Raw genomic sequence first — 25,904 nt, 5'->3', positions numbered from 1 at the left:
GAAGATCTCTCCAGAAGGACCCTCTGTCCCCCAGTCCCTAACCCTGGCCCGCTGTGGTTTAAACTGCAGAGGAGAGGGAGACCAGGCCTTCTTAAAAATTGGGAAGTCGGCAGAGGGGCCCTCACTCTGGATGGAAAAGGAAGCTTGGTTCCTGGTGGTCGACGAGGAAGCTGATAGAATGAAAATCTAATTTGCTAAGGATGGGGACCCTCCCCTAGGACCCAACGCCCAGGGCTGCTTGAGACGAAGCTGTTCTATCATAGGCAAAGGAACCAGTACAATGATGATGATGATGAAAGATGACCGCAGAGATATCCCAGACACAGCAAAGAAATAGGGCAGGCTTCTTGAGGGTCTGCAGGCCTGTTTGCCCACAGAGGACACTCATCCTGTCCATGAGACTAATTTCGTCCTCCAATCTCTCTCCTGCCCATCAGCCCCTTGCAGGAGCCACCAACACTGGAGACCTCGGGCCAAGGCACTGCCATTCTGGGACTTATCCTAGCTGCTGGAAGCAGGAGAGAGACTGGGTCCCGGGGAGCGGGGGGTTGGCTGCCAGGTGCGGTCCCCTGCCCCCAAAGGCTGGCAGGAGTGGCAGCGGGCTGCGGGCCTGCCCGGGAAGCGGGTCAGCCTGCCATCCCCAGCAGATGTCAGTCTGGGAACAGGAAGCAGCTTGTTTGGGGCTTCTAAAAAATAAATAAATAAATAATAACTACAACCACAAGAACGGTCTTTTATTCCAAAGTAAAAAAATGCTTTAATGACTAGAGCATTTAGCCCATCGGGGGTTTTCATTGTTTTCAATTATGTGCAATTCTGAAAGGAGCGCACAAATTCTGAGCCTGAATGGAGAATTGTGGGGCTGCGGATTTGTGCTGTTTTAAACATTTGCTTTACTACTTTAAGAAGAGAACTGTAAAATGGAAATAATGATATATTATTACAAGTAAATTACACTGTGGAGTAGCATTAATATTGCAGTTGAAACCTAGAATTTGAAATAAAGATGGAAATATTCATTTGTACATAGTTTTTGTTCTTAGAAAAATGATTTGGAATTAGGCGAGAAGCTTCCTTCGGAGTCTGCGTACCCAGCCAGGCTCAGCGCTTGCGCCCGCCGAGCTCCCCCAGCAGCGCGGGGCCTCGGGCAGGCGCGGGGGCAGGGGACCCGCAGAGTTCTCAGGCATGGGGTGGGGGGCCTCCGTGCTTCCCCAGCTAGGCGGACCATTGGTGCATTACAGAAGTGTGTGATTTGGAGAGGGGAATTGGGGTGGTGGGTAGACCTAACAGTTTCAGGTGCGTGGGGACAAACCCTGGATGAGGAGGTGGTGGTAGCAAGGGACAAATGAGTCTCATTCTTTGGGGGTCACCATCTCCCTTCAACGGAAACAACCCCTATTGCCAGACCTGGCACCCCATCCGCGCCTCCTCCTCCTCCCCCACTTCTGGGAGGAGGGCAATAGGGAAAAGCTTAGGGTACGTAACTTCCTTTTATTTGTCAGTTCAAGTTTTTTGGTTTTTGTTTTGTTTTTTAATTAAAAAATAGTTAAAAAAAAAATCTCTGTGTTGGGGAACTCTCCTTTCTCAAGCGTTCTTAAAAGCCATAATTTCCTGGCCTGGCCTGGCCCTATCCATTCTGCCAAACTCTCTTCCAGTCTTCTCTGCCTTTGCCCCTGAGGCCCCTCGGTGCAGCTCGCGCTCCTCCCTCATCCCCCATGGAGGCCACTGGACATCGGTGCCTTTGAGAAGTCTTCGCGGGAGCCCCTCACTGCACCCTCCCCGCTCTGCTGCTGTAACCGCGTTAGCTCGCGTCTTTTAGCACCGGTCACAGCGTATAACCCCCATTTGATTAGGAGTTCCCTAGGGTCACTAAATTCAATAAATGGTTGTGGAAGGAAGGAAGGAAGAATTTAGTGGTTTGGGAGGAGTGACTGCGAAGTATTATTTACTGAGCACGTTACAACAACCCAGTGCCGGGCAGGCATGGCTCTTTCTTTTCACAAATGAGGTCAGAAGCGTTAGTAACTTGCCCCAAGACACACAGCCAAGGAAGAACAGAGCAAGGATTACAGTTCAGGTCTGTCTGACTCCCCAAATCACCTTTTTACCCTACAGGATGGGGTGAGGACTCAAAGAATCTGCAGTGTGTACACCGGACACCATAGAGAACGACGCTTTATGGTTCCTGTGGGTTTCTTGGAATCTCCAGAATGGTCTAGTGAATCCCAGGGGTCCTGATGACCAACCCCTTCATAATCTTTTGGTTGGAAAACTTCAAACCTTGAGAAAAGTTGAAAGAGTACAACAATGAACACGAGTATATCTTTCATACTGGCCAATACACATATGTGCTTATATATGTATTTCTGTGTTGAGGGTTTGGATTTTTTTCCTTTTTGGGCTTTTTTGTTAACCTGTTTGAAAATGACCTGGAGATATCATGACAAGTGATTCTTAAATATCTCAGCATGTTTCTGTTAAGGAGAAACTTTCTCCTCCATAACCATAACACCATATCACATCCAACAAATTTCACATATACTTAATCGTTAATACACAGTCTATATTCAAATTTGCTAATTAGTCTATAAATGTCACTTTATAGCTATTTTTGCTTTTTGATCCAGGATCTAATTAGGGCTCACAGATATTGAGTTACCTTTTCTCTTTACTCTCCTGTAACCTCAGTTTGACTTTTTTCTTTTTCAAGATGCTGATATTTTTCAATTCAGAATACTTTTCTTAAAAAAAAAGAATTAGGGGTGCCTGTGTGGCTCAGTGGGTTAAAGCCTCTGCCTTCAGCTCAGGTCATGATCCCAAGGTCCTGGGATTGAGCCCTGCATCAGGCTCTCTGCCCGGCAGGGAGCCTCCTTCCCCCTCTCTCTCTCTGCCTGCCTCTCTGCCTACTTGTGATCTCTGTCTGTGAAATAAATAAATAAAATCTTAAAAAAAAAATTAATGTAAGCTCTACTCTCAATATGGGGCTTAAACTCACAACCCCAAAATCAGGAGTGGCATGCTCTACCGACTGTGCCAGCCAGGCACCCCCAGACTAATTTTCTTGTAGAGTGTCCCATATTCTGGATTTCTGTTTGTTCCCTCATAGTTCTCCCCAGGAATACAACATAGGTGACATTGTGTACTTCCTGCCACGTGTATCAGGAGGCATATAATGTCAGTTTGTCCCATTATAGGTGATGTTATTATGTTTGATTACTTGGTGTCGTAGGCAGCCCCCAGGATGGCCCTAATGGTCCCTAGTTCTAGATATTCACATCCGGTTAGCCCCCCCGCCCCAGCCCTCCTTGAGTGTGGGCTACACTTAGTGACTCACTTCTAAAGACTGGAACATGACAGGAGATACAGACTGCCACTTCTGAAATTGGGTTACAAAAAGACAGTGGTTTTCATTTTGGAGTTCTTTCTCGAATTTCTATTTGCATCGCTTGTCCTGAGGGAAGCCCGCGGCTGTGCTGTGAGGTGGCTGCGGGGAAAGGTCCGCAAGAGTGATCTTGGATGGGACTCTGCTGAGGCTGGCAACAGCCACCTGAGTGAAATAATCCACTGTAACAACTTCTTTCTGACAGTCAAACTCCCACATTTGGTTAGTAGAAGTTCTTTCAAGCTGAGCTCTGTATCCCTCCCACGAGTTCCCCTCAGTCCTTGAGCACTTGTTCACTCTGTATTTTCCTTGTCACAAACCTGGAGTCGGCCATCTTTCCAAGGTCTTCTAGTGGAGACTGGCATTAAGGAACCAAGTTTTGGCCTCTAGGTTGCTCGTTTGCACCATCATTTATAGAACATTTTAGTGGACAGAGCCAAAAAAAGTACTTAAATTTTTTTTTTTTAATTTCTTTCAATTCAAATCCAGCTCCATAGGGTTCTTCCTCCCCGTCCCATTCCATGCCTGTATCTCTCTTCCTCCATAATGAGAACCCTGATTCCTACCGCATCAATGCATCTCATCATTTGCTCTTACAGTGCCCTCAAAATAGTTTCAGAATTACTCCTTCAATACCATTTCCAAGAAGCCTTCTAAGAAAAAATTCAAGACTTGTTTGCAGTTCTATTTGTTCTTAGAATGATCCCAAGAAAGGTATACAGAGTATAGTATTCACAAACCATTGAAATGAACTCTGCGTGTGTGTGTGTGTGTGTGTGTGTGTGTGTGTGTGTGTGTGTTTCCATTATCAGTCTGATACGCAGTCAGGTACTTTTGTTTCTATGTGTGTTTAGTTTTAGTTTTAGGGCTTGGTTTCTTCAAATCTTTTAAAATTGAATTTTTTAAAAAAAAGATTTTATTTTGTAAGTAATCTCCACACCCAACATGAGGCTCGAACCCACAACCCTGAGATCAAGAGTCGTACTGAGCCAGACAGGCACCCCTGAATTTATTTTTTAATATACCAAACTTTCACAAGGTTTAAAAGTCAAAACTATATATAATAAAGTACACTTAGAAGTCTGACTCCCATCTTTATTCCTTCCACTCAATTCCCACCTATCCACTATAAGCAAGGTTTTTATTAGTTTCTGATTTTTTTCTTCCTGGGTTTCTTTTTCTTATACAAAAAGTAACATACTAGGGGTGCCTGGCTTGATCTCAGGATCATGAGTTCAAGCCTTGTGTAGAGATTATTAAAAAAATAAATAAAAAGTAACATGCTATATACCACTGCTGAGCACCTTGATTTTTTTCACTTAATATATATTAGAAATCACCACATGTTAATTCGTAGAAATATTCCTCAACCTTTTTTGGCTTTATATTACTTCATTGTGTGAATTTACCATAGTTTCTTCAGTTAGTATCCTAATGGATTGAGCATTTATATAGTTTCTAATATTTTAGGTATTATTATATTAATAATAATAATATTCTTTATTAATAATTAATTTAATAATAATAATAATAATATTGGGTGGGTCAGTCCATTAAACGTCTGCCTTCAGCTCAGGTCATGATCCCAGGGTCCTAGGATTGAATCTTGCATCAGGTTCCTCAGCGGGGAGTCTGCTTCTCCCTCTCCCTCTGTTCCCTCTGCTTGTGCGCACTCTCTCCCTCCTGACAAATAAGTAAAATTAAAAAAAAAAAAGTCTCAGTGAAGAACCTTATAAAAATACTGTTTTACATTTGTGGCAATGTACTTGCAGGGTGCATTCCTGGAATTCCTGGAATTCGAATTGTTGGGTCAAAGGGTAGATGCACAGGTAGTCTTGCTAGATATTCCAAATTCCCTCCCTAGGCGTTGCACCAGTTCGCACTCCCACCAATGATTGTGAGAGTGCCTTTTCCCTCACAGCCTTGTCAGTGGAGTATATTAACAAAGTTTTGAATTTTTGACAATTTAGTAAACACTAATATGTCAACGTAGCTCTAGTATGTGTTATATCACGAGTGAAGCTGAGTATCTTTTTATATTTTTATTAAGACAATTTTTTTAAAGTACACATCTTTATTTTTTAATTTTTATTTATTTATTTTCTTAAGTAATCTTTGCAACCAACATGGTGCTAAAACTTAGGACCTCAAGATCAAGAGTCCCTTGCTCCTCTAATCAAACTAGCCAGGCACCCCCATCTTTCATATTTTTAAAAAATTTATTTATTTATTTTTAAAATATTTTATTTATTTATTTGTTAGCGTGAGCACAGGCAGACAGAGTGGCAGGCAGAGGCAGATGGAGAAGCAGGTTCCCGCTGAGCAAGGAGCCCAATGTGGGACTCAATCCTAGGACCCTGGGATCATGACCTGAGCCGAAGGCAGCGGCTTAACCAACTGAGCCACCCAGGTGTCCCCATCTTTCACATTTTTAAGAACCATCTACATATTTGTGTGTGTGTGTGTGTGTGTGAATTGTTTATGCTTTTTGCCCAATTTTCTATCAAGTTTTGGCTTCTTTTTTTTCTTTTTCAATTCTGGTATAGAAAACATACAGTGTTATATTAGTTTCAGGTGTACGGCATAGTAACTCAACAATTCTATACATTACTCCCATCACCTGTTTCACCCATTGTCTCCTGTCACCTCCCCTCTGGTCACTATCAGTTTGTTCTCTATAGTGAAGAATCTGTTTTTGGGTTCCTCTCTCTCTCTCTTTTTATTTTATTCCTTCATTTCTTAAATTCCATATTTAAGTGAAATCATATGATATTTGTCTTTCTCTGGCTGACCTATTTCACATCATATTATACCCTCTCGATCCATCTATGTTGTTGCAAGTGGCAAAATGTCATTATTTTTTGTGGCTGGGTAATATTCCATTGTGTATATATAGCACATCTTCTTTATCCATTCATCTATTGATGGACACTTGGGCTGCTCCCATAATTTGGCAATTGTAAATAATGCTGCTAGAAACATCTGGGTGTATGTATCCCTTCAAATTAGTGTTTTTGTATTCCTTGGGTAAATATCCGGTGGTAGAATTACTGGATCATAGGGTAGTTTTATTTTTAATTTGTTGAGGACCCTCCATACTGTTTTCTACAGTGACTGCACCAGTTTGCATTCCCACCAGCAATGTAAGTGGGTTCCTTTTTCTCCGCATGTTCACCAACATTTCTTGTTTCTTGTGTTTTTGATGTTAGCCATTCTGACAGGTGTGGGATGATATCTCCTTGTGGTTTTGATTTGGTTTTCCCTGATGATGAGTGATGTTGAGCTTCTTTTCATGTATCTGTTGGCCATCTGGATGTCTTCTTTGGGAAATATCTATTTATGCCCTCTGCCCATTTTTCAGTTGGATTATTTGTTTTTTTTTGTGTTGTGTTGCATGAATTCTTTATATATTTTGGCTATAATTTTTTATCAGATACGTCTTTGGCAAATATCTTCTCCCATTTAGTAGGTTGTCTTTATTTACTTGAGAGAAAGTGAAAGCGAGATAGAGAGCGCACGGAGGGAGAGAGAGAAGCAGACTCCCTCCTGAGCAGGGAGCCCGATTCAGGGCTCAAACCCGGGACCCTGGAATCATGACCCAAGCTGAAAGCAGTTGCTTAATCGACTGAGCCACCCAGGTGCCCAATGATTTTATTTTCAAATAATCTCTACATCCAACATGGGGCTCAAACTTACAACCGAAGGATTAAGAGTCACATACTCCACTGACTGAGCCACCCAGCTGTCCTTTTTGTTTTGCTGATTATTTCCTTTGCTGTGCAAAAGCTTTTTACTTTCCTATAGTCCCAATAACTTATTTTTGCTTGTGGTTCCCTTGCCTCAGGAGACAAATCTAGAAAAATATTGCTATGGCTGAGTCAGAGAAATTACTGCCTGTGCTCTCTTCTAAGATTTTTATGGTTTTGGGTCTCATATTTAGGTTTTTAATTCATTTTGAGTTGTGTGTGTGTGTGGTGTGAGAAAGAGGTCCAGCTCCATTCATTTGCATATGGCTATCCAGTTTTTCCAACACCATTTGTTGAAGAGACTGTCCTTTTCTTGCCTTTTTTGTCAAGGATTAATTGACCATATCTTTGTGGATTGATTTCTGGGCTTTCTATTCTTTTTTTTAAATTTTTTTAAAAGATTTTATTTGTTTATTTGACAGACAGAGATCATGCGTAGGCAGAGAGGCAGGCAGAGAGAGACGGGGAAGCAGGCTTCCTGCAGAGCAGAGAGCCTGATGCGGGGCTCGATCCCAGGACCCTGAGATCACGACCTGAGCCGAAGGCAGAGGCTTTAACCCACTGAGCCACCCAGGTGCCCCTGGGCTTTCTATTCTGTTCCATTGATCTATTTTTTTTTTTTTTGTGCCAGTACTGTTTTTATTACTACTGTTTGTAGTATATCTTGATATCAGGGATGGTGATACCTCCAGTTTTGTTCTTTTTCAAGACTGCTTTGGCTATTCAGGGTCTTTTGTGGTTCCATACAAATTTTAGGATTATTTGTTCCAGCTCTGTGAAAACAGTTGATGGTATTTTGATAGGGATTGCATTAAATCTGTAGATTGCTTTGGGTAGTGTGGACATTTTAACAATATCTGTTCTTGGGGTGTCTGGGTGGCTCAGTGGGTTAAAGCCTCTGTCTTCGGCTCCGGTCATGATTCCAGGGTCCTAGGATCAAGCCCTGCCTCGGGCTCTCTGCTCAGCAGGGAGCCTGCTTCCCCCTCTCTCTCTGCCTACTTGTGATCTCTGTCTGTCAAATAAATAAATAAAATCTTTAAAACAACAACAACAATATCTGTTCTTCCAATCCATGAGCATGGCATAGAATTATTTCCATTTGGTTGTATTGCTTTTAATTTCTTTCATCAGTGTTTTATAGTTTACAGGGTATAAGTCTTTTACCTCCTTAGTTAAGTTTGTTCCTAGGTATTTTATTATTTTTGGTGGATTGTAAATGGGATTGTTTTCTTAATTTCTCTTTCTGCTACTTCATTATTAGTGTATGGAAGTATAACAGATTTCTGTATATTGAGTTTATATCTTGCAACCTTACTGAATTCATTTTTTTTTTTTTTTTTTGGTCAAGTCTTTAAGGTTTCCCAAATATAATATCATGTCATCTGCAAATAGTGAAAGTTTTACCTCTTCCTTACCAACTTGGATGCATTTCCTTTTTCTTGTCTGATTGCTGTGGCTGGGACTTCCAGTACTATGTTGAATAAAAGTGGTAAGAATGGATAGCTTTGTCTTGTTCCTGATCTTAGTTTTTCATCATTGAGTATGATGTTAGCTGTGGGTTTTTCATATAAGGCCTTTATTTTGGCCTCTTTTTCTCAATACTTAAATGTTCTTTATAGTCCTAGTATTATAGATTAGCCTGTATCTGTGGTAAATGTTGCAAAGTTTTTCTATCATTGTGCTACCTTTCTCTCTCTCTCTCTCTCTCTTTGCCACAGAGCAGCAAAAAATGCTGCTGAGTTTACTAATATTTTCTTTTATTGCATTTGGATATTTTATTTTTCACTAGCAAGCTTTTATTTGGGACTTGGGCTGGACTTGGACTGGATTCCCATGCATCCTGATGTCCTAAGTCTCTCCCTTTCGTGAGGTAAAGTAATGGACACTTCTTTTCCCTTCTGCCAAGGAGGTAATGGGGAGTTGTGTGCAAGCCGGTCTGATTGGTTTTTTCATCTGTTTTTCCTTCAAGAGGTCAACATTGCCTCTCCTTGACTGAAGGAGTCCTGGTTGGGGAGGGTTACAGACACTTAGCTCTCATTGGGGAAGATGAATGTCTCATGAGAGAGAAGGCTGCCTCATATCTTCTCTTTTCCATAGGAGCAAGTACCCAGAGCTGCCCTTGGCCTGTATAGGATTTGGGAAAATTCCCCCACAGCTAAGGTGTAAATAAATCCATCTATATTTCCTTCTAATACTTGTGTGGTTTCATTTTTTTACATTTACATTTCTGGTCCATTTGGCACTTATCCTGGTGGATAGTAAGAGGTATCGGTTCAATTTTCTGATAGGCAAGGTGGCCCCATGGAGTGGGGGTGGGATGACCCCGGGAAAATAATCTGTGATCCTTCTAGTCTGAGCCACTAGGTGGCACTCTTCTGGATTCATTTCTGTGGGACTAGGAGGAAACGCTCTAAGTCTTCAAAAGAAAAAGGAAATGACTAGCTAGGTTTAATTGGCCAAGAGGAAGCCCCAGTGGGAAGTTCCCTTCCAGCCACACGATTTTGACGTCTATAGTCAGACTCTGCGCTTCTTTGCCCTTGTTAGAAAATATCACTTCCTCCATATCACTGTTTCCCACCAGGAGTGCCCGTACGTGCAAAGACTGCTTTTGTGGTGAGTGGGCCCTGGCATAAGGTCATCCGGAAAGAAGTCAGGAAGAGGTCAGGATGGTCTCTGTCCTGACCTGTTCTTCCTGGGGAGCCTGGAACAGAGGGTGACAAGACCATGATTCCTGTCCCAAAGCTAGAGCCAATGGGCCCTGTTATTGCACACATGCTACTTAGCTTTCGATTCCTCATCTGGAAAATGGTAGGACAATGCCTTCCTTACCCATGAGCCAAGGATGTCAATGTGATAAAACGATGCAAGTAGAAACGTGCAAACGTGTTTTTGTTGTCGTTATGGTTACATTTTACCATTTGTGGATATGTCACTATGGAAGTTACAGTGGAAGAGCTTGTACTTCTAGGCTAATTTGCTGTTGATCAGGTGATTATTATTATTTTTATTTATTTTTATTTATTTATTTATTTATATTTATTTATTTATTTATTTATTTATTATTATTATTATTTTTTATTATTATTATTTTTTAAATGTATCCTCTCTCTTGTGCTTAGTGAGAAAATGGACTTGGATGGCCTAAGGACTGCCAAAGTAGAGACCCTGGCAGGGTGCCCACGACAAGCTTTCCTCTCAGCCATTAGACCCCCAAAGTTGTGTGCAAAGGAAATTATCTATCTGTATGTTTTTCACAGCTTGTATCGGGTTACTAAAGGGGTTCATAGTTCAAAAGTGGTTAAGAATGATAGATCTGAAAAAGGGAGGCCAGCCAGCCCCGGGGCCTCCTCCCCATTTGGCTTCTATAAAGACTTAACTGGTTCTAGTCCCTTCCTAACCCCTAGATGAGATTTACGGCTCCTGATCTCACTTCTCGCCCTAGCTGGTCTGGAGCGAGAGAGAAGAGAGATGGGGAAGGGTCTAGAAGGGGTGTGGCGTGTGTAGAAACCAAATATGAAACTCCAAGGCGGTGATGGCTCTGCACGTCTGTCAGAAAACAATTTTGTGTTGTAAAACTCTGTCATGCCACAGTAGTCTTCTTTCTGTTCCTCAAATGTGCCAAAGCCGTTCCTACTTAGGACCTTTGTGGGTGCAATTTTGATTATCTAGAATGTTCTTTGCCCTGGCTCTTCCTGACTGGCTCCTTCATATCAACTCCAATGTCATTTTCTCAGAAAAGTCCTCTCTGCTCACAACCCACCGCACCCTCCCAGCACAAAATTATCTTTCAAGAGTCCTAGTGCCATGGGAAATCATCTTTTTTAATTTGCTCATGTGTTTGTTGTCTGCACTGCCCCCCCCCCCCCCCCCCCCCCCCCCCCGCTGCACACCAGCAGAGTGAAAGCACCCTTTGGGCAGGAATGACATGTTATTTCCAGAGCCTACAATCCTATCCAACACAAAGCAAGTACTCAACACATGCTCACTGAGTGGATACGTGTCTTCGAGAAGGAACTGTGTTCTTATTAGAAAGTACTGTGTCAGCATCTTGGACTCTTCTTTTCCCCTTGGTGCCCATGTCCAAGCCCTCAGGTCCCACCTGCGTATTCGACTTCTGAGAAATGTCTGCCACCTTTCCTCTGTCCCCTCCTGCTCCCCCACCCCCACCCCCACAGCTGAAGCTCGGTCGCCTAGGTATTATTAGCCCTGTTCCTCTCACCCTGCTGCCCAAGACTTTCCAGAAACACAGGTGTCCCTGCCCCAGCCCATACCCTCCTCCCTTGTCCCCATTCACCCCCACTCCTGGGACAACTGAACCCTTTATATGTCTTCCTGGCCTTCCTTGGGGCTGAATCAAAGTGTCCTCCCCATATTAACTCCAAGCTTTGCTTTTGCAGCTTACAGATCTTGCCTCTCTCATTAGGAGAGCCCAAGCAAGGCAGAGTAAGCAGCTCTTTGGGAATTCTGGGAGAAGACATAACTGTCTGCCCCTGAGGTGCACGGGGCCTCTGAAGGCAACAGGGTGGGTATGTCAGAGAAAGCTTACTGAGATGTCTCAGGAGAGGGCCAACAAGGACCCCCCAAGGGCCGACCTGGGCCCTTCGACAGCTCCAGGGAGGGCCCATGGGCTGAGATGCTGGGCCTGGCCTGCCACAAATCAGTGAAGCCCTCGAAAGGACTGGAACAGAGCTGCACCGGGGCAGCTGTCCCTGTCCCCGCTGTTTGGCTGAAGGGATATTGGTACAAGGGTAGCAGGTGGCTGTCGAGTAACTTCAGAGGAAAGAATGCAAATCTGGCGAGATGGGAGATCTTGGCTTTGGTGGAGGAGCAAATACTGACCTCGGGTGATGATGTGGCCCTTCTCTTCCCTCAGCTGTTGCCAGGTGTGGCTGGACAGGGCTTAGCCGGCTGCTGCTTGCTCTCCAGAAGAACCCCCTTTGGACTGAAGTAGGAAAGCTTGATGCAGGCTGTTCAGGTAACGACATTTAGAGACCTTTCTTATGAAAGACGTTTGATTTCCTGTGAGTTACTGCCATTAAGGACATTTATTTCTTATACCAAAAGTCTCAATTCATCTCGTCTCTAGAGATCATTTCGTCTCATACTGTATGCTATCTCAGCAGAAAAAAATGCTTTCCCCAAATGTGTCAGTGCTATTTTTAAAAAGGTTCAGTGACCTATTTCTGTAATTCTCACAGACACTGAAAGAACAGCAGTCTATTTAGGCTCAGCTCTGTCACTGAAAAGTTACCCCTGCCAGGTGTTGCCTGCAGAGGAATCACCTCGCTGGGCAGGAGAGTCTGAAGAAGTATGAGGAGGGTCGTCAGAGTGAGATCCTGGAAGCAGAAACACACATTCGCCCTCACACCTCTCCAGGCTGGAACAGTGTCCCGGTGACTGCAGTCCGACTTCAGCCCGATTTGACATTGGGAGATTCTCCATAATTCACTACTTCCCAAAGTACCTGAAAAGACAATTTACAAAAGAGGAACTTGGCTCATCGACTGATACACGGAAAACAGGTTAGCTCCTCTAGTCATCACAGATGTGAACATTATAGCAATGCCACTGTCAGAACTCACCTATGCTGGGAGCAGTCAGGATGGCGATTACCCTTCAGTCGGGGGTGAAGGGCCAAAGGGGGCATGACAGGTGCTTCTGGGGTTCTGGTCATGTTCAGTTTCTTGATCTGGGTGCTGGTTACTTAGAAGTCTACTTTGAGAAAATTCGCTTATGATCTGTGTACTTCTCTGAGTGTGTGATAAGCCTCACCGAAAAGTCTACATAAGAAAACCAGCTCATCGGGCTCTCTGCTCAGCAGGGAGCCTGCTTCCTCTTCTCTCCGCCTGCCTCTCTGCCTACTTGTGATCTCTGTCTGTCAAATAAATAAAATCTTAAAAAAAAAAAAAAAGAAAACCAGCTCACTTTCTACCTATTAAGTTATATATATATATATATATATAGAGAGAGAGAGAGAGAGAGAGAGAGAGCATGCAAGCGAGCACGCCAGTGCAGCTGAAGCCATAATGAAGCTGCAATTTTCACATATTGCTAGTGGCAGTGTACATTAATAGAGCCCTCTTTGGCTCTATTTTGGCCTCCTCTTTGGGGAGCGATTTGGCAATATGAATTTAAAAATCTTAGAAGCGTTTGTATTGTTAACTACGAAATTCCACATCTGAGACTCTATCTTAAGAAATAATCCTAAATGACCAAAAAGGTTTATGTGCATGTATGCATTGCAATGTCATTTACAATTAAAAAAATGTATATTAGTAAAACATTGAAAGTAATCTAAATGTCGAACTATAGGGCAACAGGTGAAGTTTGAAAAAGCCACACGATGACATTTTATCACTTATAGTTAAAGTGAGCAATGACAAAAGGAAATAGAATGTAGCAAGTATAAAAAGCAGGGTATAACACTGTAGGCACAATTACAAATGGGTTTAGAAAAAAAAAAAGGAACACCCCTATGCAGAGAAAAATCACAAGATAAAAAAAAGTGATCAAAGTTTACATTTGGGTAACAGAACTATGGGCAATATATTTTCTCTAATTTACTATCCCATGTTTGCCAAATTTTGTTTCCTGAGTCTGTATTACTTCAGTCAAGGAAGTAATATTTAAAGAGTAAACCTTGTGGGGATGCCTGGGTGGTTCAGTGGTCAAGTGTCTGCTTTGGCTTAGGTCATGATCCCAGGGTCTTGGGACCAAGGCTCATATTAGGCTCCCAGCTCAGCAGGAAACCTGCTTCTCCCTCTCCCACTTCCCCTGCTTGTGTTCCCTCTCTAGCTGTCCCTCTCTGTCAAATAGATAAATAAAAGCTTTTTAAAAAGGTGGGGGGTAAGCCTTGTGCCTTCTACTCAGTCTCAGAGGGTGCTGCCCTCTGGTTCTTCTAGGTCCCCTACACTCCTGCCTAATATCACCACCACTTGGTTCCAATGGCCCAGGAAAATTCCTCAAGTTCACTACCAGGGCTACAAATGTGCCAAGGTCCTACAAAAACAGTTGAAATCTGGGGGTGGGGGTGGGGAGACAACTGTTGGTTCAAAAATAGAAGTGTAAGATTAAAATTCACCAATTTTTATTGCAATAGCTATAAAATGTAAATTACATCAGCTCCTTTAACTGTTAACATTTGATTTCATTAAAAAATTGCATTAAATTTGAGACCAATTTGTCAGTTAAATTTTTGTTATAGTCAAGATTTTCTGACTCCTCATGACCTTTGAAAGAAATACTAGTTAATATATATTAAATTCCTTTTTGGTAGCCGTATACTTTTAAAAAGAACACAGAATTAGGAGAGATCTCTCAGAAATAGCAATATGATTGCGTCTCTTGTGGCATAGGCTGGGTTTCAGGCTTGTTTACAGGTAGACTGGGGTCTCCGCAAGTGAGAGGGCCTCCGCCAAGCCATCTTTATTTCTTCCCTCAGGTAATGGCGACTATTAAAGGGCTTCCCATCCCCATCCCATCCATGCCCTGCTCCAAGTCTGCATCTGGTAAACATCCTACAGGAGTGCCCCAAGCCCTCCTAAGAGAAGTCTGGGCTGACCCTGAGGCCGGGTAGGCCCCTCCCCTGCCCTTTCCCCTAAATACCCGCTCCCCCCACCCTCTTCCTTTTGCCAAACCACTTTCCTTCCCCCAGGGTCCTTATGGGAGGATCCTTATCACCTTCCACCCATTGCCCTGGGAGTTCTCTGAGAGCCCAGACCATTCCGTAAAGATCTTTCTTAACCTTGGAAACACTCCTGGAGGTGAGGAGGTTATGCATGAATGACAGAAAGGGGGAGGAGTGGGAAGAGAGACACTGCTCAGGAAGGGGCTGGGGTGGGGGTAAAACCCCAGGACAAGTGAGGCAGGTTTGGACCTCTGGGTAGGCAGAACGCATGGCTCTACCAGTCTGAAGCCCGGGGAGGGGCTGGGATAGAGAAACCAAGAGGTGGCCACCAATTTAAATGGGGTGGGTTGGGGTGGAAGCCAGGGCTGTGGCTGTGAGGAGCCCACTTCACAAGGGTGGGCAGAGAGGGGCCCCTACGCTGCTCAGTTGGTTAAAAGTCTGCCTTCTGCTCAGGTCGTGGCCCCGGGTCCTGGGATCAAGTCCCCCATTGGGGGGTCCGGCTCAGCTGGGAGCCTGCTTCTCCTTCTGCCTGCCCCTCCCTGTGCTCGCTCTCTCTGTCAAATAAATAAAATCTTAAAAAAAAAAAAAATGTGGGCAAAGCCACCACACCAGGGAGGATCCCCACTCCTCGTGGGCCTGGCAGAAGAGTTGAAGACAGCAGGGGCTGTGAGGTTCTTGGGCTTCCAGCAGAAAGAGCAAAAAAAGTACTACCCGGAGGCATGAGACCCCTGGAGGCCAGCCCTGCAACAGTGAGCACTCAAAGGCCCGTGGACTCTGGGCCAGGCTGGAATTAACCCTCCAGTGAGCTGCAGAACAATGCTAACACAAGCCCCCGTTTACAGATGGGCACAGGTGGGCTGAGGAACCTGCCCAAGGACACATGGGAAGGAAGCACAGGCGTGGAGATGCGGCTCTGGATGCCATCCCAGCGCTGGGTTGCCTCTAAGCGAGACTGAGGCTGGAAGAGTGTCCCTAGGAACCGGTTACTAGAAAGCCCCCGGGGCAGTGGGGTGAGGACCTGCAGCCGAGCAGCTGGAGAATTGCAGAGTCACGGAAAGGGGAAGAAAGGTGACAGGGAGGGACTATTTCATGGAGCAAAGGGGTATTTGCAATTTTGCAAGTGTATTTGCTATTTTTCTCACATCAAGAAGCAATCGCCAGTTAATACTTTCATCCTTCTAATGTCTAAAAAAATCACCCTAGAGCTTCTTCCAGGTGGCACATGGAGCTTGTGGCCAAGAGTTGCCCATGCAGCCACCAACATGGACAGCTTGTGCCAAGTCTTGTTCTTTTCCTTGATTGTCCCAACCTGAAGCTGAGAAGTCCAGCTCTTCCCCACTCCCCACCCCCTCAGGGTGCCGGACAAAGACGGTGCTGGAGATGGGGTCTGATTTCCTCATCACGGGAGGGACCCTGATGGTGTGGTTGCCCAGCTTGTAGGCTCTGTGCCTGATGAACATGGGTGTGAGAGGCCAGCAGCTCTCTTGGCCTACAGAGTTGGTGGAAATACATTGTGCAAGGACTTGCATCCAGCTTTTAGTTTACAGTGGGAAGTTGGAAAGCTTCTGTTTCATAATCCTGGATCAATGCAGTGCATCCAACATTCCAAAACTCAGTAGATTTCTTCTATTCATTGGACTCATCTGTGTCCTGTTGGTTTTTTTTCATGACCAGACCCATAGTACGTATGAACCTGCCAGGCTGTCTATCTGAGGGGTTTGCGTGCCTTTTGGGAAGAAATCAGCGGCTATGGATTTGCTCCTGATCGTGAAGTTTTAAAGGTTGTGTTCATCCTCCCATCTGAAATGTGGAAAAGGTAGAGAAAAAGAAGCATCTCTGAAAAGAAAGCCTCTCATAGCTTGGCCTAGATGTCTTGGGAAGGAAGAGACAAACTTGTCAAACTTGTTTTTTCAACAACATAAAGTGACATTTACTTATTAGTTATCTTAATTCATTCATTCATTCTTTCTTTTAAAGATTTTATTTATTTTTTTGACAGAGAAAGAGCGCGGGGGAGAGCACAAGCAGAAGGAGCGGTAGGCAAAGGGAGAAGTAGGCTCCCTTTGAAGAAGTCAGGCAGGGAGCCTGATGGGGGTGCTTGATCCCAGGACTCCGGGATCACAACTGGAGGCAAAGGCAGATGCTTGGGGCGCCTGGGTGACTCAGAGGTTAAACCTCTGCCTTCAGCTCAGGTCATGATCTCAGGATCCTGGGATGGAGCACCACATCTGGCTCTCTGCTTGGCGAGGAGTCTGCTTCTCTGCCTACTGGTGATCTCTCTCTCTGTCAAGTAAATAAATAAAACCTTAAAAAAAAAAAAAGGCAGATGCTTAACCGACTGAGCCACCCAGGTGCCCCTTAGTTTCTCATTTCCTTTTTTTTTTTTTTAAAGATTTTATTTATTTATTTGACAGAGATCACAAGCAGGCAGAGAGGCAGGTGTAGCAGGGTGGGGGGGGGGACACAGACCCCCTGCTGAGCAGAGAGCCAGATGTGGGGCTCCATCCCAGGACCCTGAGATCATGACCTGAGCCAAAGGTAGAGGCTTAACCCACTGAGCCACCCAGGCAACTGTTTTGTTTTGTTTTGTTTTTTACAATACCTTTTTTTCTCCTTTTTGAGAACAGATTTCTGGTTTTCAGAAATTATTGTAAAATCAGGAAGCAAGATCCTGTAAGCTGAGATGGCATTTACCTGTACTGTTTTGCCTTTCAACAGAGTGGGAACCAAACATTAGTGCAGATAAATGTATGTAAGTTGGTTTCCTGAACAATAGAGTAGGAAAGGAATAGAATTAAATAATTTTTCTAATAAAAAATATTACCAATTAACATAGCACTAAAAAGCTAAGCACATGTCCATGACTCACTTAACTTCTCCCTTAATGCAGACCACCGGTACCAAACACTGGAGGCCTTTCTCTTCATTACTCAACATTATGGGTTTTCTTATATTGTCATCACTCACAGATCCTCTTCCGGGGCAATGCTGTGTGTAGAGTCCCCTGGAAAAGTGAGGAGGAAGGAGACTAGGACGGTTCTGCCTGGAGGCCTTTACTCTGGATATTCCCTCTAGGGAAGCCTGAGTGACTCAGTCAATTCAGCATCTGACTCTTGATTTCAGCCCAGGTCATGATCTCAGGGTCATGGGACGGAGCCCCTTGTTGGGCTCTGCGTTCAGTGCAGAGTCTGCTTGAGATCCTCTCCCTCTGCCTGTTCCCCCGCCTCTCTCAAATAAATAAGATAAAATAAATCAACACCTGTCTTCCCTCTGGTATCTTGGCTAACATCCTTGCTTCCCTCAAGTCTCTCACCATCTCACCATCTTGTAATACTGCCGCCAGCCCCCTGCCACTACACTGCGGGAGCTCCTGCCTCCCGTACCCTGCTCTATTTTGTTCTTTCCTTTTTCCACAGCAACTGTTACCGCTAAGTAATACTTTGAGGCATTGTCTTTTAAGTTTCCAGCACATCCCCCCCAACCCCAACTACAACAGTGCAAGCTCTTCGAGGCAGGTGCCTTTGTGTCTGGTTTTCTGACCTAATCCAGGTGTTGGGAGCAGTTCTGAAAGAGAAAGCAGTAGAAGCTCCATTAATACTTTTGGAATAAAAGAGGCACCATCTCAGTGGCTATGACTCCTTCATAAAACAGGAAGGGCTGTAGCCAGTGTTTGGAAGATGGGCAGCCTTTCCTAGGGGAGAGAAACAGAAAAGGCATCCCACATAGAGGAGTGATGAACAAATGCTAGAAGGTAGGAGAAAGTTAGGTCATTTGGGAGGCAGTGAGTAGACAATATGGCAGTGCCAGGATGTAGGACATTGGATGCTGGAACAATGGGTGTGGATTTTCTTCCATAGGCAGTGGAAGGGTAGGGAAGTGGCGGTTATGGAAGGGTTTTGAGCGGGAAAGGACTTTATGCAAATAATTTTTTTCTGAGTTTATTTATTTATTTTTAGTAATCTCTACACCCAAAGTGTGACTTGAACTCATGGCTTCAAAATCAGGAGTCATAGGCTTCTCTGACTGAGGCGGCCTGGTGCCCCCAAAGTTGACATTTTAGAAAGATTAATCTGGAGGTGGGGTGCCTTTCAGGTGGGAGTGGTCCCCTCTGGGATGTTTTCCTCAGTCCCCTCCCCTTGCCTTTCCCTCCTCATGAGCACTCTGGGGATTTACTGTACTCCATCTTCGCTGTGCTCTCACTACTCCAGCTTTAGCCAGAATCTGAGTCTGAAGGTGTGTGGCACTTCTTAGATTTGGAGGGAGGAGGCTTTGGCTCTGCCCGCTCTCCTTTGTCTAGGTGAAGTCAGGGGAGGCAATATCCATGGCCCCTGGTTAAAAATGGCATGTGGCACTTAGAATGCTTCCTCCTGCTTCTCCATCTTTGAATTTGTGGTATGGTCCCCAAGAGGGATGAATGAATGCTTGAGATTTCCCTAAGCAACACTGAAATTCCAAAGGAGTGAAAGGTGGGGAGACCTTTGACCAGCACATCAAGAACATGGATACATTAGAACTGGAGCCTTGTGTTACAATTGCAAGTCAAACTCCAAGTGGGGTAACCAGCCCATTAGCGCAGGCCTGTGAAAACTGGCTTTTCTGCCATCTCTATACACACACACACATACACGGGTGCGCACTCTCACATACACACATTCATTGGGCCCTGGAAAGATCAAGGCCAACTGCAAAGTACCCATTCCCCAAGACTCCTAATTTATATTGGGAACTAGCTATAAAGCTCCCCCTGTTCCCCAATCTTCCCTTGCAATGATAAAGAGCATGTCACATCACACTAAATGTGACACTTAATCAAAACCCGTCTTCTTTAACAAACCCTTAACCTCCAGCACATGAGAGTCACCAAGGCCAAGGGACGAGACAGGGAGCCAACTCAGGTGGCACAGGCTTTGATTAAGATGATACAGATTTCCTTTTATTTCACTTTCATCAGAGTTGTAAAATTCGAATCTATCCCCTTTTTGATTTGACAACAGCACATTTCAGTAGAGGTTGACACCAAAAAAAGATCAGGACTTGTTCTCTCTTCAACCGGGAGTAGACGATAATTTCTCTGAATCCCCTTCAGTAATGATCGTCAGAGCTTCTGATCTTCCCATAAGCAAGTTTTGCAGGGGACGTGGTTAAACGGAAGCACAAACCTGCCTGGCATCTGGTTCCTTTCTTAAGTGATATCTAAATACCCTTAATCTCTAGGCCCTGGAAAAGACCTCCCCTTCTCTGCCTCCTTTCTTGGGTCTTTTTTTTTTCTCAGACTTAAGTCCTCCAGTGAATTCTTTCGCCAGATTTCTGGGGCAGGAAATCGACGTCGCTGCCACACAGTACTTGTAAAACTTGTGGGGGCTCCAGCAATTGTCCGTTTCTATAGCACGAGCCATGGTTTTCTCTCCTGATGGGTGAGGGATTTTGTTTTACAATTATGTAATCCCTAGCTAGATCCCAAAAGAACAAAAGCGTTTCTAGCTATTTAATATACATTTATTGAATCTCAATTAGGGATGATGGAGGTTGATAAGAGAAAAGATTATTCTGCTTTCAAGTAACTGGAAGTAAGATGTGGCATGCACAGCAGGGTGGGACAAGTGGCTACAAGCCTTCCAAAGCATAGACAGTGCATGGATCCAGAAAACATTAGGCATCTACTGTGTGCTGGGCCCTGTTCTGGGCACTGGGATATAGATTTGTACATGCTGGACAACATTCCTGCCTGCAAGGCACTTACAATCTAGCAGGCGCTGGGCACATTTTCAGCTTTTGAACAACCCACACTTGGCCCTTTGTATGTTGACCTTTTCAAATCACCTTTTATAGTCTGGGTCTGGACTTGGACTGGGTGCTGTGGTCATTACTGAGAAAGCACAGACATGACCACCAACAAGACTAGAAGACAACTTATGGAATGAGAGAAGATATTTGCAAATGTTATATGCATGTAATACAGGATTAGTATCCAAAATACATAAAGAAATTATATAACTCAACACCCAAAATACAAATAATCCAATTTAAAAATTGGGCAGAAGATGTGAACAGACATTTCTCCAATGAAGACATCCAGATGGCCAAGAGACATATGAAAAGTTGCTAAACATCACTTGGCATCTGGGAAATGCAAATCAAAACGAGAATGTGATATCACCTGATACCTATCAGAATGGCTAACATCAAAAACACAAGAAACAAGAAATGTTGGTGAGGATGTGGGGAAAAAGGAACTCTCTTACACCGCTGGTGGGAATGTAAACTGGTGTAGCCACTGTGGAAAACAGAATGGAGGTTCCTTAACAAATTAAAAGCAGAACTACCCTATGATCCAGTAATCACTCTCCTAGATATTTACCCAAAGAAAACAAAAACACTAATTTGAAGGGATGGATGCACCCAAATGTTTATAGCAGTATTTTTTTACAATAGCCAAATTATGGAAGCAACCTAAGTGTCCATCGATAGATGAATGGATAAAAAAGATACGGTATGTATACATAATGGAATATTACTCAGCCATAAAAAAGAATGGAACATGCCATTTGCAATAACATGGATGGACTGAGAGAGTAAAATGCTAAGCAAAATAAGTCAGTTAGAAAAAGACAAATGCCATATTATTTTACTCATCTGTGGAATTAAAGAAACAAAACAAATGAACAAAGGGGGAAAAAGGAAACAACCCAAAAAACAGACTCTTAACTATGGAGAACGAACTGGTGGTTGCTGGAGGAGAGGTGTGTGGGGGGCTTGAGTGAAATAGGAGATGGGATTAAGAGCATACTTACTGTCCTGAGCACTGAGCCCTATAGGGACCTGTGTACAAAATCACGCTTTTGTACACCTGAGAGGAATATAACACTGTATAGTAACTACACAGGAACTAAAAGGAAAAGGAAAGGAAAAGATAGGAAAGGAAAGAAGAGAAGAAAGGACAGACAGGAAAGGGCACTTACCTTTTACTCAAAGATAGAAAAAAAGCAGAATACCCAGAATATTTCAAAGTGGAAGGGGAAAAAATGGTGTTTTAGAAAAAGCCTATGGTCTACGGCCATACCACCCTGAACGCGCCCGATCTCGTCTGATCTCGGAAGCTAAGCAGGGTCGGGCCTGGTTAGTACTTGGATGGGAGAAAAAGCCTATGTTTCAGCCAGAAAGAGGAGATAAATAACAATAAAGAATCTTCCTTCCCCAGACCAGGTTAAGGCTAAAGATTATGGACAAATCCAGACTGAGAACACAGAAGTTGGTGCCAAGGGCCAGGGCAGGAAAAGATTAAGTGTTGGGCTTGCCTTGACTTTTCTAACTGGAGGCCTTTCCATCACCCCTAGAAGACAGTCTTCAACTTCCCAAGGGGCCCAGCAAAGCATCACCTGGATCCATGTCTGTGCGTGAGTGGGTGCGGGATGATGGCCCGAGAGCAGATCAGTCGGCAGAGAATGCTGGTGGCTGAGGGCGGCAAGAGCTATCGGGAGCTGTAGCACCAAGAACTGCTAGAACCTGGTGGTTACTCAGCAGCCTGTGGCCTGCATTCTACTTTCCCCCACACAGGCCCCTGAACTGCTTGGGAAGCAATGCAGCACACATGGGAGGGAACCACAGGCCCCAAAGCCAGTGAGAGCTGGGGCCCAGAAGGCTGCCTTTGTCCTGGAAGAGGAGCTCCTTCCCCTTTCTCACCTGGCAGAGGAGCCCAGGGTGGTGCTACGATCCCTGGTCAAACTTCCTAGGGATTAGATTTGACCGCCCCCTCACCTCCCCCTTATCCCCCTCCCAACCAGCAGGAGGACTGTGAACCTCATTACAGAATTCAGTCACATTGAGGTGAGGCAACAGATGTGTTCTGTTCTCCTCTGAGCTTTTGTGATAAAATTTTCTGCACCTTAAGCTATTTATTATGCATTTTTTTCAAAATAAAAGTAGAGGGGATAGTATAAAGAGTCCCATTTACCCATCATCTAGATTTAACCATTAACATCTCACCATATGCTATAGTCTGAGTGATTATGGGCCCCCCGTCAATTCATAGGTTGAAAACTGACCCTGAACATGATATTAGGAGGTGGGACCTTTGGGAGGTGATTAAGTTATGAGGATGGGGCCCTCATAAATGGGTAAGCGCCCTTATAAAAGAGATCCAAGTGAGCTCTCTCACCCTGTCTGCCACCAGAGGTCACAGTGAGAAGACACAATCTGCGAACCAGGTGGCAGGCACTCATTAAATACCAGATCCGCCGGCACCCTGACCTTGTATTTCCAGCCTCCAGGACATCGAGAAGTAGATTTTGTTGTTCATAACCAGACTACATTATTCTGTTATAGGAGACCGAGTGGACTAAGACACCGTATTTGCTTCATGAGGCTTTTTTTCTTCAGTATTTTAAAATAAATCATAGACATCGTATTTCACCCCCAAATAGTTCGGTATGTACTTTTTGAAAGATGAGGGTGTTGTCTTATATAACCACAACACCATTATCACAATATCAAAATTAATAATAAATTCCTAAATATTTTCTGATGCCCAGTCCAAACTCAAATTTCCTTGATCTATGCCAAGATATCTTCTATAGTTGGTACGTTTGAATCGGGATCCAAACAAGGTCCACACATTGCATATGGCTGTTATGTGTCTAGCTGCTTTAATGTAAGAGAATCACTTTGAAGTATTCACCAGTGGGTGGTTCTCACCCGCCCCTCTGTCCTGGGCTTCAGCGAATCTCTCCAGGTATACCCCGAGGGCCCTTCCCAGCAGTCCAGGCCACCAGACCTGGACTGACTGGGGTCTGGACGAGGCAGCCTTGGCATGCAACCAGAAACACGCGGTTTCAAAATTTCAGCTATGAAGCATGACATTTGGAAAAATGTACGATGAAATTTCTGTGCCCTGGCTCCGGACAAGATACAGCTTCTTCCTGGAGGAGGGAGAGAGAAGAGGGATGCCAGGGTAGAAGCGGAACTGAGAGGGAGAGCACTCCACGGGTCATGGGCCCGGGCAAAGGGGCTCTATCTGTCCTTTGTGCCGAGGAGCTGGGCAGCTGGCCACCTCGGGGTCCTCAGCTGAGCACTGCCCTTGATAGTTCCTTTTGCTTGTTCGGTGGGAGGGACACCCATCTCTTCCAGGGGAGCTTTGCAGCCAAAGGGCCACAGCACAGGGATGCTCCCTGCTTGGGGAGGGGGACCCCGGCTACCTAGAGGGTTGGTGGTGCTGGGAAGGGGGCCTCTCCCATCCCCCCTCCACCCCAGCAGGCCAGCACCGTGGTAAGGGCGTCCAGTGAGCAGGGCCAGGTGACACGCACCCTCTCCGTCTCTGTAGGGCTGCCTGGTCAACGGCATCCTTGCGTGCTCCCTCTGAGAGTTCAGCCATATGCTAGGTTGATTTCTTCCAAATCTGAAACTTTGATCAAAGAGTAGCATTTCTTATGTGGGGGGAGAGTGCCTGAAGCCTGAGCTTTGTCCCCCAGCACTATATTCCAGCTTCAACTATGCCCTAAACCCCTTGGACCAGAACCGTGTTTGTGAACCCCTAGAGAAGCGGCCCCCGGAGACCCTGGAGCCAGAGTGGAGAGGGTGTGAGCCAACACCCAGATGACAGCTGTTCTCTTGGCCTTCCGGAGTCCTGGCTGCCTTCTGTCTGCGCCTGTGTGAAAACTGGCTCCTGAGGGAATACTCATCTTCTTTGATGACCAGGTCGGCATTCTCTGGGCTCTGGTCCTGTATGGGCTCTGGTGGCAGGGGTGCTGGGAAGGCTGTGCCCTCTGAGAGACTTCTGGCAAGACCCGGAAGTCCTGACGGTACCAGGGCGGTGGGAACTTGGGGATGACGGTGCTCTGTGGGCCTCCACATGGAGCTCCAAGATCTGGGCGGCTGGCAATCTGGTCTGCATCTGATCAATTTTATCTGCAAAGTATTCAGAAAATTTCTCCCCCAAAGAACATGTTGACCCCCTGAAGGAGGGAATGCAGTGTGGGTCGCTTGTTTGAAGACATTCTCCGTTTTGATGAGGCTTGTGCAGAGACCCAAGATAAGCCTCAGAACATGAGCCAAGCGGGTGGGGGAAAGGCTCCTCCGGTGACGCTCCGCGTCGTCCCCTGCCTTCCATTTTACGTGTTTACCAATTGTGAAAGCAAATCCAGCTGTTGGAAGGAATTGCTTCCAGATGACATTATGGGAAAGGAAAACACACTTTATAAAAAAAGCTGCAGAATAAAAAGCAGAACATGTACGCTCTGTGGGCCAGGATTCCATATGGACTATTTCCTGATATTGTGCAATAAGCCAGCTCCTGGGGTAATAATAAGAACAGTGCAAATGTTCCCTGCACTGGAGTCAGGAGACCAGAGCCGGGATGGGGCTTGGCAGAACTTGGGGAAAATCACTTGACCTCCCTGGGCCACCATATTTTTCTCCCTCCTAGGAATCCGCCTCCACCTTCACTGGGGAGCCCCGTGAAAGCCTCAGAAAATATCTTCTGTGTGTCGAATGATGAGCAAGGACCATCAGAAAGCAAGGACATTTTGCTATGGAAAATTGGATGCCTTTCTCAGCCCCCCAGCACAGAAATGTGCTGTGTTGGCTTTCTCAAAGATTTTAGAAGCTCTCTAATGAGCTGGAATTAAAGTGTCCCTTTACTAATTTGGTTTTACAGGTCACTGGATAAAACCTACTTAGAGTGGTTTGAAGAGGATTAGGACATTTGCGTCTCTTCCAAGTTGACTTTCCAGGCAGGGTCAGTCAGCAGCTGGAGACTCCCTTGGCTAGAGGCCAGAGCCCTTTTGTAAGCTGCAAGTTTGTAAGGGCCCGGAGAGCACACTGTAAGGCTATTACCCAAGAAATGGAAAGTTTGCAGGGAAATGAAAATGTAAATGCATAAAAGCAAGGCACACATTCCTGAGTTTGCGGGCCTAGAAGCATGCCCGAAAGGCCGGCATTGCCGTTCCACAGGGCAAAGCAAACAGTGGAGGCCGCCGACCCACGCTCCAAACTTCTCTTGGGGCAGTGTGGGCTTCGAGAGCTCCAGAACGGCCTTACGCTCAGGAAGTTCCCAAAGACTGATACTGGGGCTATTACAGTCAATATTAAATACAATTTAAAATGTTTTTTTCAGGGGCGCCTGGGTGGCTCAGTGGGTTAAGCCGCTGCCTTCGGC

General features: G+C 45.0%; 1 long non-coding RNA gene across 2 annotated transcripts; it reads left to right on the top strand.

Annotated features, from left to right (window-relative positions):
- Positions 1-9,629: 9,629 nt before the first annotated feature.
- Positions 9,630-25,253, top strand: LOC116597788. 2 transcript variants are annotated; one of them, XR_004288785.1, is made up of 7 exons: positions 10,003-10,116; positions 12,002-12,103; positions 12,505-12,650; positions 14,031-14,124; positions 14,570-14,891; positions 22,090-24,445; positions 25,173-25,253. It is a non-coding gene; the product is annotated as an uncharacterized LOC116597788 (long non-coding RNA). The 2 variants fall into 2 exon arrangements; XR_004288784.1 differs by lacking the exons at positions 10,003-10,116; positions 14,031-14,124 and adding an exon at positions 9,630-9,741.
- The last annotated feature ends 651 nt before the right edge of the window (positions 25,254-25,904 follow it).

This window comes from Mustela erminea, chromosome 8 (genome assembly GCF_009829155.1).
Source record: "Mustela erminea isolate mMusErm1 chromosome 8, mMusErm1.Pri, whole genome shotgun sequence".
NCBI classification, from domain to species: Eukaryota; Metazoa; Chordata; class Mammalia; order Carnivora; family Mustelidae; genus Mustela; species Mustela erminea.
This window is presented reverse-complemented; position numbering and strand designations above follow the sequence as displayed.